Source organism: Polyodon spathula, chromosome 14 (assembly GCF_017654505.1).
Source record: "Polyodon spathula isolate WHYD16114869_AA chromosome 14, ASM1765450v1, whole genome shotgun sequence".
NCBI lineage: Eukaryota > Metazoa > Chordata > Actinopteri > Acipenseriformes > Polyodontidae > Polyodon > Polyodon spathula.
In genome coordinates this window covers 12,820,226-12,836,303 of record NC_054547.1, presented here as the reverse complement: position 1 = coordinate 12,836,303, position 16,078 = coordinate 12,820,226, and the positions used below count along the sequence as shown (strand labels likewise).

The window sequence follows — 16,078 nt, the reverse complement described above, 5'->3', positions numbered from 1 at the left end:
TAGCATTTTTTGTCATTAATAAATGTGCATAATATCTCAAATGGTTTCTCAAAATGGTATAGTTATTGCATCGCCTAAAATTTTAGGATAGAGACATAATAATAGTAACAATTAAAAAAAAACAATAGGTATTTCATTTAACATCACGCAATCAAAGAAACTACAAAATGATACCACAAGCCTACCAGAAGCCATTATGGTAGTACAATATTTCCTTTTTAAATGTCACATTTTTCAATTTTTAGTAGTTTTTTATTAAGTATATAGAAAACTACAAAGTGGTATGTAATTCAATGTTAATGTAACATATGCAGCAGGTTTTATTCAACTTTATGAAGCAAATTTAGTTTATTATATAGGGTGATGCAAAAATTTTGATCATAGTTGTATGGCAACTGTGTGTTCACCAATTGCCACAAGTTTCTGTAGGACATTAGTTATGAACAATGCTTTGCTTTATGAAGGTCCGATGGTCTGTTGAAGCTCTCCCCTCAGCTTCAGTGTTACCATACCTCTTTTTCCAGTGGTACCACTTACCTTGTCTGAATCCTGGTACAGAAGAGATTGATGCAAACCATGACAGGACTCCATGGTGGATTTATCAATATTGGGAAAAATCTATACAGCAGTAACATATCCCTTCACAAGTGAATACAACATAGCTGTCCATCTAATACATGTTTTAAAGATGGATACAAATGGCAATATATAATTCAGATATAAAACTGCAAGGGATTTTTAATTTTTTTATTAAGGGTTAGTTTTGCATTGCTGTTAAAACTGTACAACACTAAAAACCCACTGAAGGTACAAAAGGTTTTGTTGAATCCATTTTTTATGTTGCAATGGTATGGTACTTTATATATATATATATATATATATATATATATATATATATATATATATATATATATATATATATATATACACACCACTTTTTAGTAAGCAAAGATCTAAAGCTAAATTAAACTGGAATGCTCAATACAAAATGGTGTACATAAGAAGTTTTTTTTTTTTTTTTTTTTTAAGTGATTTATTTTTTGGAGCAGTTATACAAACAACTTAGTGACATCATACTGCAGAATATGGAATCTGTTATTTGACCTCATTTTTGGTGAGCAGTGTGTCGTAAACATGTTTGATTCAATTCAGACACCTGCTAGCACGCTATGCTCAACCATGCCTGAATGGTGCAAGTGGAATCAAAGGATTTAGCTGTTTTCCATAACTGAACTGCAGTTATTTTCTTTTTCTATTGATACTCCTCAATAAAGCACTCCTGAGATGTGTCGCTATTACTGTAGGTTTAGTTCCTCCCTTAATTTTGATTTAACGTCACTGAGAAATCCAAGCCACTGCTGATTTCTGCATAGCAGATTACTTGTCCTCAATACCTTTCCCTGGCATTGCAACTCACGAATAGGCTTCCCTTTAATTTATTTACAGTGAATTAATTTGTCTCACATTTAATGATGCTGAATAAAGCTCCTTTAACTCGTTCTTTGTGGATGTGCCTCTTTGAAAAATATAAATAGGACAGTTGTGTTTGGTCCGGTTAATTAGAGTATTTTTTTGTTCTGACATTCAGATGCCTGTCTTGAAAGCTTTATTAAACAGGACTGAAGGGTATCAAGTCATTTAACAAGGCATAATGACAATTAAAGATAATGGTACACACTGGAACATTGAATGCAAATACACCCTACAGAACTAGCTGCTGACCTTTGTGCTTGTCTCTATAGTTGTTTTACTGGGTATTGCCGTATTCTCTCACAGAGTTCTCGAACAGCCTATGCTGACAGTGCTCATCGTTTACAGAGAATTTCACCAAATATTTAAATGATTTGAAAAATGCAATGACCCTTGATTTAACAAAGGCACCAGTTCCAAACTGCTTAAGCAAATAGCTTCACAAGGACACAAAAGGCATATTATCAAGAAGCACATAGCTTCTTACCCAACAGCTGATACAATGCAATGCACTCAATTCAGCAGCCTACACCCGTAAATGCTTCAAAATGTTTTTTTTTTTTTTTTTTTTTTTTTTTTTTTTTAAACATGCAATGCATATCATTTAGGAGAGGCTGGTAGGTGCAGCATTACATAAGAGACTACAGAATCACCTATCAAACATAAGAAATACAAAAGTAAATTAACCAATATTTCAACACTTTACAAAAAATGAACATAACATGAATGACCTTGGTAGTTTTAAAATAAATAAAATGAGATAATGTACAATACAGAAGAGTAAATGATAGACTCAATACCATGATGCCTGAAGGTTTAAATAGAAAGGAATAGATCTTTCCATCATTAACTATGTCGTAAATGTCATCACAAACACATTAATAGAGTTAAATAGAAATGAGTGTAGTTGCCATGGCATCAGAAGCCTGTAAGTGCCTCCACTATTTGTTTTCAAACATACTTTCCCTTGACAAAGGTATATTAAACACAGTAAAACGTTGGGAAGTTGACTCTTTTGAGCACAAATATATACAGCATATTAAAAAATATCGTATTCTTTACCATCACAGGTTTCAAGAGATAAAAAGCCAAAAGAAAAAAAAAAAAAGATAAACCACACTGGTTGATATCCTGATTCATTTAGCAAAACATTCTTCCATAATACATTCACTGAAACAAATACAACTCTAGGCAAAAAGTAAAGTGCTACAGTACTTATTAATATTTATGTCAAAATGCATGCATCACTTAATTCTTGTTCTGGTAGCTTTTTATTAATAAGGAGATTATATAGATATATATCAGCACATCTTGAAAATAGTGACCTGAATGGGAAGGCATTCTTGACACATATATTTTGCACAAAATCTTTTCTCAATAAGTACTATATTTTAATACAGAAACAAGAACAGGGAACAACACAGAAGAAAATGTAGTGGCATCTAGTCTCTTTTTTGTAACAAAAAAGGGGAGAATATACTTTGCTAGATATTACAGATAGCTGCATATTAAAAGCTAATCTTCTAAGCAATATTATGTATACTAATTTAGCAATAAATTAATAAATGACAAACATATATCTTGCATATATCATCTCTGGAAATGTACATGAACAGGGCTGAATAGTAGAAGTGATTTCTTAAATTCAAGCTTATTTTTGCCTCAAGACAAACAAAATCCTAATTAGTAACAAAATGAAAAAGAACAGCAGACAATGGCACACAAGTGAATTACTAACAAGCTGTGTATCTTCTCTTTAGAGATGCAGATGAGAGGTAATTAAAAATCAACGCATCCACTGGTTACATTCATGATGATGTTAGCTGCTAAAATCTGGGCCACAGTTGCATTCATTGTTCAGCGAGCTTTTCCACAGTTAAACCCACCGACAGCAATGAATGTTGATTGTGACCTTTGCTGCATCTTGTTCCGGACAAAAAAACACACTAACTGTCCACCCTCATAGGCTCAAGAGCTGAAAGTCACTGTTTGTGCATTCACTGTGCAGTTGATGAAGGCTGGCTGCAGGGTACAATCAACGGTCGATGGTTTTTTCCCATTTATCTTAAACTCACCGACAGCGTTGAATGTTCACTGAAGCAAACATCACATACAAATAAATACATTTGACACCTGTTAAAAGGATCTGAAAGAGTTAAGAAGCACAACTGGCATAATTCATGAATTAGTCTTAAGCTGGGAGGACAAACAAGCACATCCTTGTATGAGAAACATCTTATTCAAATTTGTTCATCTTTCCACGCTGAAAATGAAATGTATGTATATTTCCTTCATTTTTTTGCACTGTGGTGACCCCCTCCAGCCTATTATGTCAAACATGTTGTGATCTGAGTCGAGCCTGCAGGTAATACTCATTGGGAGGTAGCCCTGAATGATGGGTGTAACACAGCTAGTGCTCTTCATACAGCTGGATTGTTATGCCAAGCTTCTGAAGTTATTCAAACATCAGCCAGCAAGGTTTGCCAAGGCGAGGGGAATAGATCCTAATTGGTACTCGGAGGTGCAGGGGATCAGATATGTCATTTATTTATAGGTTAATACAAACTAATAATTATTAAGAATGCAACCTGGATTTAATACAGGAAACCCTGCAGAAACAGGTCGTCTTGGTCATCTGTAACGTAGAAAGAAAGGTGATCAGTGAACAAAACAAATACATTTATACAGACCAGCCCCCATCATGAGTAATACTTTTATATTTAGAAATTAAGTTTCCATTACCGTTTCAAAAAGTAACTGTCCTTTTTACATTGGTAGTGAATAGGCACTTCTACCAAAACAGATATGTTATAATCGTCATGTATTGTGTTCTGTATCTGCATATTTTAGTAAATAAATGAGTGATCCTTTTTTTCATCTATAAAGGGTTAAATGCTCCTTGTGTGTGGTTTGGGTACAAATGTGAATTTCTCAGATACGATGCAATGGCTTGTTTTAAATAAGTCTGCGCTGACAGTTTTGGTGTCAGGTGTAAAAAAATGTATTACCAATGCACTAAGAAGCCTTTTCATTAGTCGTAAAATTTAGAGGGCCAACTTAGACAGATTAAAACTATTTACACTATAAAAAGTTACGGCCATCAATATTGCTGTGGTAGATTTCAAATGTTATGCTGTTTTATTGTCCTTGGCATGTTTATGAATGTTGGAAACCCGGCTTTCTCCCCACAAATAAGACCACACAGCAATAGCTCCACAACATTGTTAAACAAATGCATTTTTATGGTTTGTTTTTTTGGCCAGCGATATCAGTCAACTTGAAACTGTTGACCCACAACCTTTTTATAAATGCTAGTTGTATCCTTGTGAAAAAGTCAAGTTGAGAGCGCTACTACTAAAGAAGCCAAAGCACATGCCACATCATTTCTATAACACACTGAGTCACTGCAGTATACAGTTGTTTTGCATGGCCTTAACATATGATATTTGCAGGGTATGATTATCTTCCTGAAAGGCACTTTGTCATATTATTTCCTTCTAACAAATAAACAGGATGCAATGATTAAAAAATAAAGACGCATTAGACATTCTTTATTTCAATTTAACTTTTAAGTACGTTTAAACCAAGATATTTTAAAAACATTATGTGCAGCATTGTTGCTCAAGCCATTTGATAAAGAACTTCCATTTTATTATTGGATTTTTTTCTCACGGTGATACATACATACTGTAATAATGGAATGTGTTTTGTGTTGTTTCCATTTTTATCTCATTTGTGTGTTCTGTTTCTGTTTACTGCAACATGATATACTACAGCAACTATGTGACATTTTGCCTATCATGGAAACCGATGAAAAATTTAAAGATTTATAACAAACTTGAATTTGAGTTCAAAAAAAAAAAACAAAAACCTTCAAACCTGTCATTTCCACTTAGTTAGCGGGTTATAAATAATATAGAGCACTTTCCATAACTAACAGCAATAATGCCACAGCTTACATGGAGTACTGATTTCCATAAACCTTAAACCTAACAAGAAGTGACAGAGGTGGATTAGGAAGTAGTTTATTGTGTCCCTGGGAAAAGCCACAGGGATTTGGGCTGCTGAAGTCATCTATCTTGAGACCAGATCGGGTCTCCTGTCTGATGACCTGTCCTTAATTTAAGTGACTGCCTTTGCCAGTCCTTCTAGAGTGCAAGTGTGTGAAACAGAGCATGTCAATACAATTTCTGTGCTCTTCCTCTTCCTCTCCCTCTCCTAGACATCTGACCGAAATAGACAACACAGGTGTGCTCCCTCAAAGAAAAAGCGCCACTTGTTTTTTGCCGGAATGCATCCCACAAACATGCCAGAACTCCCTTTTATAATTGGTATCAGTAAAATAACATTCAAATTCAAAATACGAGTCTAAATTGAAGTATATGAAATGGACATGTTTTTAGGTTCTGGTCTTACATTTTTACACGGCTCAACAGATGAAATAACATGGACTGTATTCTTGAAGATTTAACACACAAGCATATATATATATATATATATATATATATATATATATATATATATATATATATATATAAAATAACCATAAGGCTTATTTTAGACGCCAAACTTGATTGTAACCACGATGTTGAGTTCTGTCATGAGAGATGTCAAGCGTGAAGTATTGCAACCCAGACAGTTTAAACATATCCGTCAGAAACTATTACTTCTAAAGGTGTCGATTAAGTCAAGCTCCTGACAAACAGCACCATTTACTGGTTTAAATTTTAAAATAAATAATTAACTAGTTTCTGATATCATACAGGTAGAAGCTCTTGTATTCACATTCACCCACAGGTTCCACTGCTTTTCATTAAATGTTAAAGTGTACTTTTAATTATGTCAATACAATATGTTTACGACCTAATAGTCATAAACTATCTAACAAAATACTTTACCTCACAACGTAATTGGTATCTTAATCCATTCTAAATAGATGAAGGGGTGTTCAGGTTCTTCTTACTTTCACAAAACCTGCAAAACAGCACAAGGGTTGACAACATATTGTATTTGTTATTATAGTACGTTTTGAGATACTGTTTTATCAGTCTATTTTTTCGCCTTTGTCTGCTTAAGATAATTTTAGCATGCAATGTCTAACATTTAATTATGGCTACATTAAAAGTAATTTTACTACCATTTAACTAAGAAACAGTAATTAAAACTACCAACTAGGGGATTTCTGACAGTCAGACTATACATTCTAGCTCTCACATACTGCTGTCAGTGGAGAGGTTACTCAAAAGCTACAGATTAGTAGCAATAAATACATATTGTTAGGGTATTTCAAGCTGAAAAATCACATCAGTAAAAAACTTGGACTGGGGAGAGTTGTTAAATTTATACACAGTTTGTCAAGGTCTTTACTGCAAAATGCAATATGTAGAACAAGAAAGCTTTTAAGAGGACTCACAATATTAAACAGCGTGTCTAAGGTTCCTTTTTACAGAATATTGCAAGTCTTATATTTATTGCAAGTGTAATTCATTCTAACAATATATCAACACATTCTAGTGAAACTGTCAAGAGTAATCATGCTTATTGACCATGCTTTACTGAGGAATCCTTATCTATCTAATGTTGTTAGGATTTAAGTGTAATCAAATCCCTAAGGGTCACTGAATCCCTGACAAAGAGGTAATGGTATTTTTCAGAAATGAAAAAAAAAAGTTTTTTTGACTGAAAAGAATTATTCAAGCATTTTTAAAAATACTTTGGAAAGCAGTCTGCACTATATTACAGTCAAACCTTTGAATTTGTGTTATTCGAACAACCCCCTGGTATCCCGTCCTGTGCAATGCTCTTTTTCCTTTTTGTCAATGAGAACCTTCACTGAATAGACTTAAACAGTTGGTACTAATATATGTTATATATGTAATATTTATATTCACAATTTTACAGCAGTAGTTTATGTGATTATGTGAACACATTTTTTTTTAACAAACAGACCCTGGTTCCAGTCAGTTTGGATTATAGGTGTTTCACTGTCTGGGTTTTACTGACCAATTTACAACACATTCATAATATGTTCCAATAGCATAAAAGCTATATTTTGTATGTCTGAATACACTGGAAACCACGGCTTGACTACTCTGGTGGTATAACGCAGAAGCACTTTACACTACAGGGCTGAAATGGAAATAAATAGGTTATTAAAAGTAGGGTCATTTCTAAGGTGGCTTACAGCTCATTATTAACTACACCCAGGGCTTCCACTCCCCACTGAATCCTTCTGCCTTTGATCCGGGAGATTACACTAATTGCAGCTGTATGATGTTTCTGAGCAAACTCTCTGTCTGAGTGCAGAGAACGATGTTAAATGAATTCTGTCAGCAGTATTACATGGCAGCTACACCGTGTGTTGTAGAGGACTGATTAAAGGGTATAATTGTGCATAATAGAAGAGCAATGAAATATAAATGATGTTATTAATGCTGAACATTAACCATGCACCCAAAGACTTAGGGATGAAATACACCAGTGGTGCAGTTTTGATTTGGTCATTCTATTTCCTTTTATGTACTTGGAAGTTAAAGCCCAGCTATGGCCACAAGTTTTGCATCATCCTATAGAAATAACTAATTTTGCTTCATAATGTCAAATGAAACCTGGTGAATAATGTTACATTAACATACTGAATTATACACTGCTTTGTAGTTTTCCATATACTTAACAATAAAATGACAAGAATGGAAAATGTGACATTGTGAAATCTAACATGAAATACTGTATTACTATTATGGCTTCCAGTGTGATATAATTTTGTAGTTTCTTTGATTACATGATGTAAAATATATCAATTATGTTCATAAAATTCTAGGTGATGCAACATTTCTCGCCATAGCTGTAGTGTATATTTAAGGTTTGAAAAGGATGCACTTTCCACTGTATTTAGTGTACTATTTCATGTATTCTGCTACTATCATGTACTATGTCCTTTCCACTGTATTTAATGTATTATACTTTTTTTCTGTATATCATGTATTATACATTTCTCTGTATTTTAAGTATTATGGATTTTCTTGTATTTACTGCATCTTGTACAGCACTTTGTGATTGTGGTCCACTATGAAAGGCTCTATATAAAATAAAGATTGATTGACTGATTGATTGATTGATTTCATACCCTAGTAAATATACAGCAATAATGCACTTTTTCCTCAGAAGTTTATTAAAATGCCCTGATTCTTCAGTGTAACCGCTTATTATAATGTCTGTTTTAAACTCTGGTATTCTACTTTACACACACACCGAGCACTGTTTAGATTAATAACACATGTTTATATCCTGTCTTTAGGCTGGAAGAAAGTAGTAAACAGAGTCATCGACTGACATGCAAGTTGAATTTAACATTGTAAGAATAGATTTAATGTTACTTATTGTTATCTATATGGCAGCTTGCAAACTCAATACCTGGCACCTGACACTTGGCAACTAGGCATAATAACATGCTAAAAATAAATGTGCTACCATGTTTAAACATTAGAAGACATTTCATTTCTGGCTGTAAGTAGAGGAAAGACTGAACCAAAGGATCAGCTTTTCCCATGACAACCCCCCCTTCACAGTGGCATTCTTTGATCCCACTAACTCAAATTTGGTCCTGTGGGAAGCATACTGGAGAACTTCTGCAGAGTCTGAACATTTCCATTGTGTGGAGGATGATCATAACAATTTCTCCTGAATAACTGTTTGGCCACGAGCCACCAACTTCTAACATTAAACAAGAGGCGCCACAGAGCAAGGCTGATTCTCAGTGGGAGCCATTGACTCCCCCCCCCCCCCCCCCAAAAAAAACCATGAATGGATATAAATTAATCTCTTCTACAAGTAAGGTATTGATTAAAATGGTCTTAAATGCAAACCACTGGGTTTTACTGCCCTCACTTTTATAGTGCTGTCACTGTTAATTATTCTTTATTTTTTTAATCCAAAAGATCTCTTTCATTAAAATCTTCACTATGGTAACTCACCCTACCATAAATGAGAATCTCAAAAAAGGAAACATACCAAAGAGAAAATTGGGGCGTGAAACAAGCTGTTTCAATATGGTAATTTATAGAAGGGCTTTATCAGACTACAGACTTTAAATGGCAGACTTTTTGATGCCAATGCATGACTGCTCAAAAAGATGAGCTGGCAGATTCTACAAATGCATAATGCTATCGGACAACACCAAACTGATGTTATTAATTAATACTGATTTAAAACATTGCTTGCTATTAAAGCTATTGTTACCACATCAAAGGCTGCTACAACAACACTACTTTCAAAAAAATTCTTCCCTTTTGTCATATATACAGTATGTTGGGGTATTGATATTCAGAATCCAATTTACAGAAACAGAAAATATCCTATTCTTCTAAAATCATTAAAGTTCAGATTTTCAGTCCGGTAAGTAAGTAAGTAACTAGGTTTTGTGCAGAAACTCTTAAAACAAGAAAATAACAGACAAACACCGTTTATGTTAATCTGAAAGCAGACGACAACTTGAATTCACTCACAAAGAGCCTGGTTTTCCTAAGCTGTTTTACAAACAAGCAATGTGGTTTTCTGTAAATTAAGTAAATTATTCAGGTATACCTACTCAACACAAGATACCAAGCTTTGAAAACACAGTGTAACAATTTATTTTTTTTTTTTGGTTCCTGGGTAGTAAGTGTTATTTCCTAATTGCTTATGCCTCAAAAGTATAGAAAATGGCTATTATTCCCCACAAACTTTGCTTTTGTGATCAGGGCAGTGATATTTTGAAATGTACCTATTTTCCAGAACATTCCAGATAGATTCAGTGCTGAATAAACTTGGAGTAACTTCTAGAACTTTCTAGAACTTTACAGTAATATAAATAGTAGTATAAATACAGGGGCCTTAAGCCCACCAGTTCAGTTTAGTTCCAGCTGCCTAAGTGGATACATATCTGCATTTTTCTGAGATGGCATCAAGAGGCTGCAAGCATCCGGCAGACGCATTTGGCTACGTCTCCAGACAATTTATCAAGACAAGAGCGAAAAAGTACTCCATGGAAGCATCTGCTAAGATGTGTGAGGCCTACAAGGCATATTTCGGCATGCCTGTTGGGGATCAAGACAAACCCTGGGCACCTCATTTCACCTGCGAGCACTGCAAAAAAAACTCTGTAAGGTAAGATGGACAATTGTTGCTCGGAATTTTGTTATAAAATTTGTTAAAATTTTTAAAATTGTAAAAGTTTTTAATTTTAAAATGTTTTACAATTTTCAATGTTATTGAAAAAATATATCATATATGAAAAATGTTGCGAGAATCTCTTACACATTAGTCATGGGTGAAATAAATGTATTTTTGTAGGATGGTACAGAGGGGAAAAGAGAGCCATGAAGTTCGCTATCCCAAGAATTTGGTGGGAACCCACTGACCACTCAAGCAACTGCTACTTCTGCATGGTGGACCCTTCCAAAACGTCGGACTGGCAAGAATGCACCTGCTATCACGTATCCAGACCTTCCTTCATCCATCGCCCCGGTGCCACACTGCCATGAGCTCCCCGTACCCACTCCTCCGGAGAGAGAGCAGCCGTCTTTAGAAGAGAGCAGCAAGTCAGAGAGCGAGGAAGACGTTGTAGATCCAGATGACAATTTCAGAGGTGGAGCAGAGGAGAGTAACCCATACTACCCCAACCAAAAAGACCTCAACGACTTCATTAGAGATCTTGGTCTCACCAAGTCCAATGCCAAGCTTTTGACGTCTAGGCTCGAGCAGTGGAACTTGTTGGATGGAAGTGTGCAAGTCGCAGATCAGAGGAAGCGTCACCAACCTTTTTCCAGCTTCTTCACCCGTCAAGATGGGCTCTGCTTCTGCCACAATGTGACCAGTCTGTTCGAGGCAATCGGAATCGCCTGCAACCAGAACAAGTGGCGCCTCTTCATTGACAGCTCATCCAGGAGCCTCAAAGCTGTGCTGCTCCATAATGGTAACAAGTACCCGTCTCTTCCTCTGGCTCACTCGGTGCATCTCAAAGAGGATTACAACAGCATCAAGACCTTGCTGGACGCGTTGAAGTATGATGAGTACGGCTGGGAGGTCATAGGAGACTTCAAAATGGTGGCATTCCCGATGGGTCTCCAAGGCGGTTTTACCAAGTTTCCCTGCTATCTTTGCCTTTGGGACAGCAGGGACACCAAGGCACACTACCACAGGCGGGACTGGCCACAGCGGACCGAGTTCTCTGTGGGAAGGAACAACGTCAAGTGGGAGCCACTGGTGGACCCCCGGAAGGTTCCGATGCCACCACTGCACATCAAATTGGGCCTTATGAAACAATTTTTCAGAGCTCTATATAAGGAGTCGGCAGCCTTCAAGTACCTTCAAGACTTCTTTCCTAAGCTGTCTGAGGCAAAGGTCAAAGCCGGTGTCTTCGCCGGACCACAGATAAAGAAGATCCTGGAGTGCAATGAATTCCCCAAGAAGCTCACTAGTAAGGAGAAAGCGGCTTGGAACAGCTTTGTCGCAGTGGTTCGGGGCTTCTTGGGCAATCACAAGGCCGAAAACTATGTGGAGCTGGTTGAGACTCTGGTGAAGAACTACGACACAATGGGCTGTAGGATGTCCCTCAAAGTCCATATCCTTCATGCTCATCTTGATAAATTCAAGGAGAACATGGGAGCGTACTCGGAGGAGCAAGGCGAGCGCTTCCACCAGGATATACTGGACTTTGAACGCCGCTACCAAGGACAGTATAACGAGAACATGATGGGAGACTACATTTGAGGGCTGATTTGTGAAAGTGATTTACAGTATAATTGTAAATCTCGAAAAACTACTCACTTCTAAATCTTTTAAAATATTTTTTATGTGAACAAAAAGAAACAAATTCGCTCGTTTTCTCATTGGAAATAATTTCAGAATATCACTGTCCTGGTCACAAAAGCAAAGTTTGTGGGGAATAATAGCCATTTTCTATACTTTTGAGGCATAAGCAATTAGGAAATAACACTTACTACCCAGGAACAAAAATTGTGTTACATAGTGAAATCAGACCCACAGTCTTCCGCTGAAAATCTTTACAGAGGATACTGTATTTAAATGAGGAATTAATAATTCTGAAGCCCAAGCAAACCAAGCCCTCCTCTCTTCACTTTGCTGACACAGACACAACATCCATGCAGTCACACACATTCACATAAACATCCAGGGTGGTCTGGTATAGATGGAACTAAGAGAACTGTGCCAAATGTACATTTCTTAATGACTTTCAGATTTATTTATGTACAGTGCAAGAACCGTACTAGTGCCAGGTTGTGTAAAATATGCTAGTTTTCTCTGCAAAATCCACTAATATTTATACTATCGCTTGTAAAGGCACATCTTGTCCTAATTAAGTTGCCATCAAGCAACCATGGAACATGCCTTCTGTCTTACTTCATCAAAACCTGGTTCTTTAGGACAACTAAAGGAATGAACAGAGAACTACAAATCACATACTTTTGGGAATGCAATGATTTGTTTCCTTAAGGAAAGCTGGCTATGTCCCAGAAAGTCATCAGTAGAAAGTGCACTTAGAATAGCCAGGGAGATGCAATGCCACAAAATTTAGCTAGAAATGAACCCTTATTTTAAATGATGGTGGTTTTGTTCCTCATATTGCCCTGTAAGCTGATCTTACAAATGTTAACCCTGTATCATATATATATATATATATATATATATATATATATATATATATATATATATATATATATATATATATATATATATATATATATATATATATATATATATATATATATATATATATAAGCTCTGGAAAAAATCTGCTTTTTTACTCTCTGGTCACGTTTTAATAGTCAAAGGGGGTTTGATCTGGTGGTCCTCCATCCACACCTTGATTGACCTGGCTGTGTGGCATGGAGCATTGTCCTGCTGGAAAAACCAATCCTCAGAGTTGGGGAACACAGAGCAGAAGGAAGCAAGTTTTCTTCCAGGACAACCTTGTACTTGGCTTGATTCATGCGTCCTTCACAAAGGCAAATCTGCCCGATTCCAGCCTTGCTGAATCACCCCCAGATCATCACCGATCCTCCACCACATTTCACAGTGGGTGTGAGACACTGTGGCTTGTAGGCCTCTCCAGGTCTCCGTCTAACCATTAGACGACCAGGTGTTGGGCAAAGCTGAAAATTAGACTCATCAGAGAAGATGAACTTACTCCAGTCCTCTACGGTCCAATCCTTATGGTCTTTTGCAAACCTCAGCCTGGCTCTTCTTTGCTTCTCATTGTTGAAGGGCTTTTTTCTAGCTTTGCATGACTTCAGCCCTGCCCCTAGGAGCCTGCTTCGAACCGTCCTCGCAGTGCACTTCACTCCAGCTGCCATTTGCCATTCTTTTTGTAGGTCACTTGATGTCATCCTACGGTTGCTGAGTGACACTCGAATGAGTTGGCGGTCATCCCGGTCAGTGGAGAGTCGTTTTCGCCCTCTGCTGGTCTGTAGCTTTGTTGTCCCCAATCTGTGCTGCTTGACCTTGTTCTTATGAACCGCCGTCTTTGAAATTTTAAGGATGGAAGCAACCCGACGCTCACTGTATCCCTCTGCCAGTAAAGCCAGAATTGAACCCTTCTTTTCCTCCCTCAAAACTTTCCTTTTCAACTCTTTGGGCATGGTCAATAGTTATTTTTGATTCCAATTACTTTTGAGGTACTACTAGCACTGTTTTGCCATCCAGCTGGTCCTATTGCAAGAGGATAGTGATGACCACAGGAGTGGTTTTTATACTTTTCCTCGTTAAATAAGATTTGGTTCAGGTGATCCCCTAATCAGTACCACATTCAGTAGAATGAGGTGTGCCTGTGTTGGAATTCAACAGACACTGGAATGGAATGGCTACCATACATGTAGTGATGCTGATTTAAGAAAAATTTGCAGAGGTCTCTTAATTTTTTCCAGAGCTGTATATGATTTTCATATTAAAATCATACACAATGGCATTTGGTGCTGGTGTGTGAAATGCTTGTTGTACTTAAATCCATTCTAGGCCTCAGCAAAAAACAAAAGAAAATTGACAGCGTATTAAATCTCTACATCCATTTATCGGACTAGAAAGCTGGCAGAGCACAACTAGTTAGTAAGGACCCTACAACTGACTTTTCCGATTGCATAGTAACACAGGAAATACCTAGTGCCCTAGAGAACTACGGTACAGTCAGAAAAGGATGAAGGCACAAGGTGATGCATGTCATCTGAAACTAGGAATCACCTGAAACTGTAGGAGATAATAGTAGCTTAGAATTAAAAAAAGACCCGCTGACAGTAAGTATCTAACACATAGATATACAGTAACTAGTATGAAAGGGCATTAATTGAGGACAAAAAGTGGCCAAATTGATGGTCAAGGTAGTTCTGCATTTTTTGTGTTGCTGGTCATACAGTTTGAGAGTAACACTGACATTAACACTGGTGTCACTTCTCTTCAGAATGTACCCACTGTACAAGATGATACCAGGCAACTTTGCAGGGTACGAGCGGCTGCTACCTGGTTGGGGAAGGGGAGACTGGACAGCTTTCAGAACAAACCCTTCCTTGCCTAAGCTAATCAGCAGCTGAACCAGCCACCTGACATGAACTTGTGTCTGCTTGATGTGTGCTGCCCTCAGAGAAAAAGTGTCTGCCTGATGCTTCATAAGAGAAAGCAGAAGGGACGGGGGACAATCACACAAGACAAGGAGAGGTGTTTGCCCTCCAGACTAATCTGTGCATCTGTCCAACTAGGGAGAAAATGCCTGGGGCTTGTGCTGCTCTATAGGAATGAGGACACTAGCGACAAACATTAGAACTGTTGGGTTGGGTAGTATACAGTAAATTGCACAACTGGCTTCCATTTCAATTTAAATGGAAGTTACAAAACTAAAATGAAGGACACATAGATAAAACAGAATTTAAATGATTACAATACTGTATGTACTATGTTAAAATGCCTATGTGATTTAGCCATAATAAATACACACACACAAAACATTAGGAACACCTGCTCTCTTTCCATGAAATAGACTGACGACGTGAATCCAGGTGAAAGCTATGATCCCTTATTGATGTAACCTGTTAAATCCACTTCAATCAGTGGAGATGAAGGGGAGACAGATTAAATAAGGATTTTTAAGCCTTGACACAATTGAGACATGGATTGTGTATGTGTGCCAGTCAGAGGGGAAATGGGCAAGACAAAAGATTTAAGTGTCTTTGAATGTGGTAGTAGGTGCCAGGCGCACCGGTTTGAGGGTGTGAAGAACTGCAACGCTGCTGTGTTTTTCACGCTCAACAGTTTCCCATGTCTATCAAGGATGGTGCACCACCCAAAGGACATCCAGCCAACGACAGGCCAGTGGTCGAAAAAGGCTCAATGATGAAAAAGGACAGTGGAGGCTGACATGAATTTTGCAGAGCAACAGACGGGCTACAGTTAGTAAATGACAGTCCAGTACAACATTGGTGCTGAAAGACCCATAATCGAATGTACAACTCATCGTACCTTGACAAGAATGGGGTATGGCAGCCAACGACCTAACAGAGTTCCACTTCCTTCAGCAAAACACAAGAAACTGCAGTTGCAGTGGGCTAAGGAACGAAAACAACGG

The 16,078-nt window shown here is 37.2% G+C and overlaps 1 long non-coding RNA gene across 1 annotated transcript in view; it reads right to left on the bottom strand.

The window, feature by feature from the left end:
* Positions 1 to 2,231: 2,231 nt before the first annotated feature.
* LOC121327241 overlaps positions 2,232 to 16,078 on the bottom strand; it is a 35,790-nt gene continuing 21,943 nt past the window's right edge. Inside the window, exons 4-5 of the long non-coding RNA XR_005951535.1 lie at positions 6,369 to 6,444; positions 2,232 to 4,105 (exon numbers count right to left, since the gene is read on the bottom strand). This is a non-coding gene — a long non-coding RNA (uncharacterized LOC121327241). The remainder of the gene's footprint in view (positions 4,106 to 6,368; positions 6,445 to 16,078) is intronic.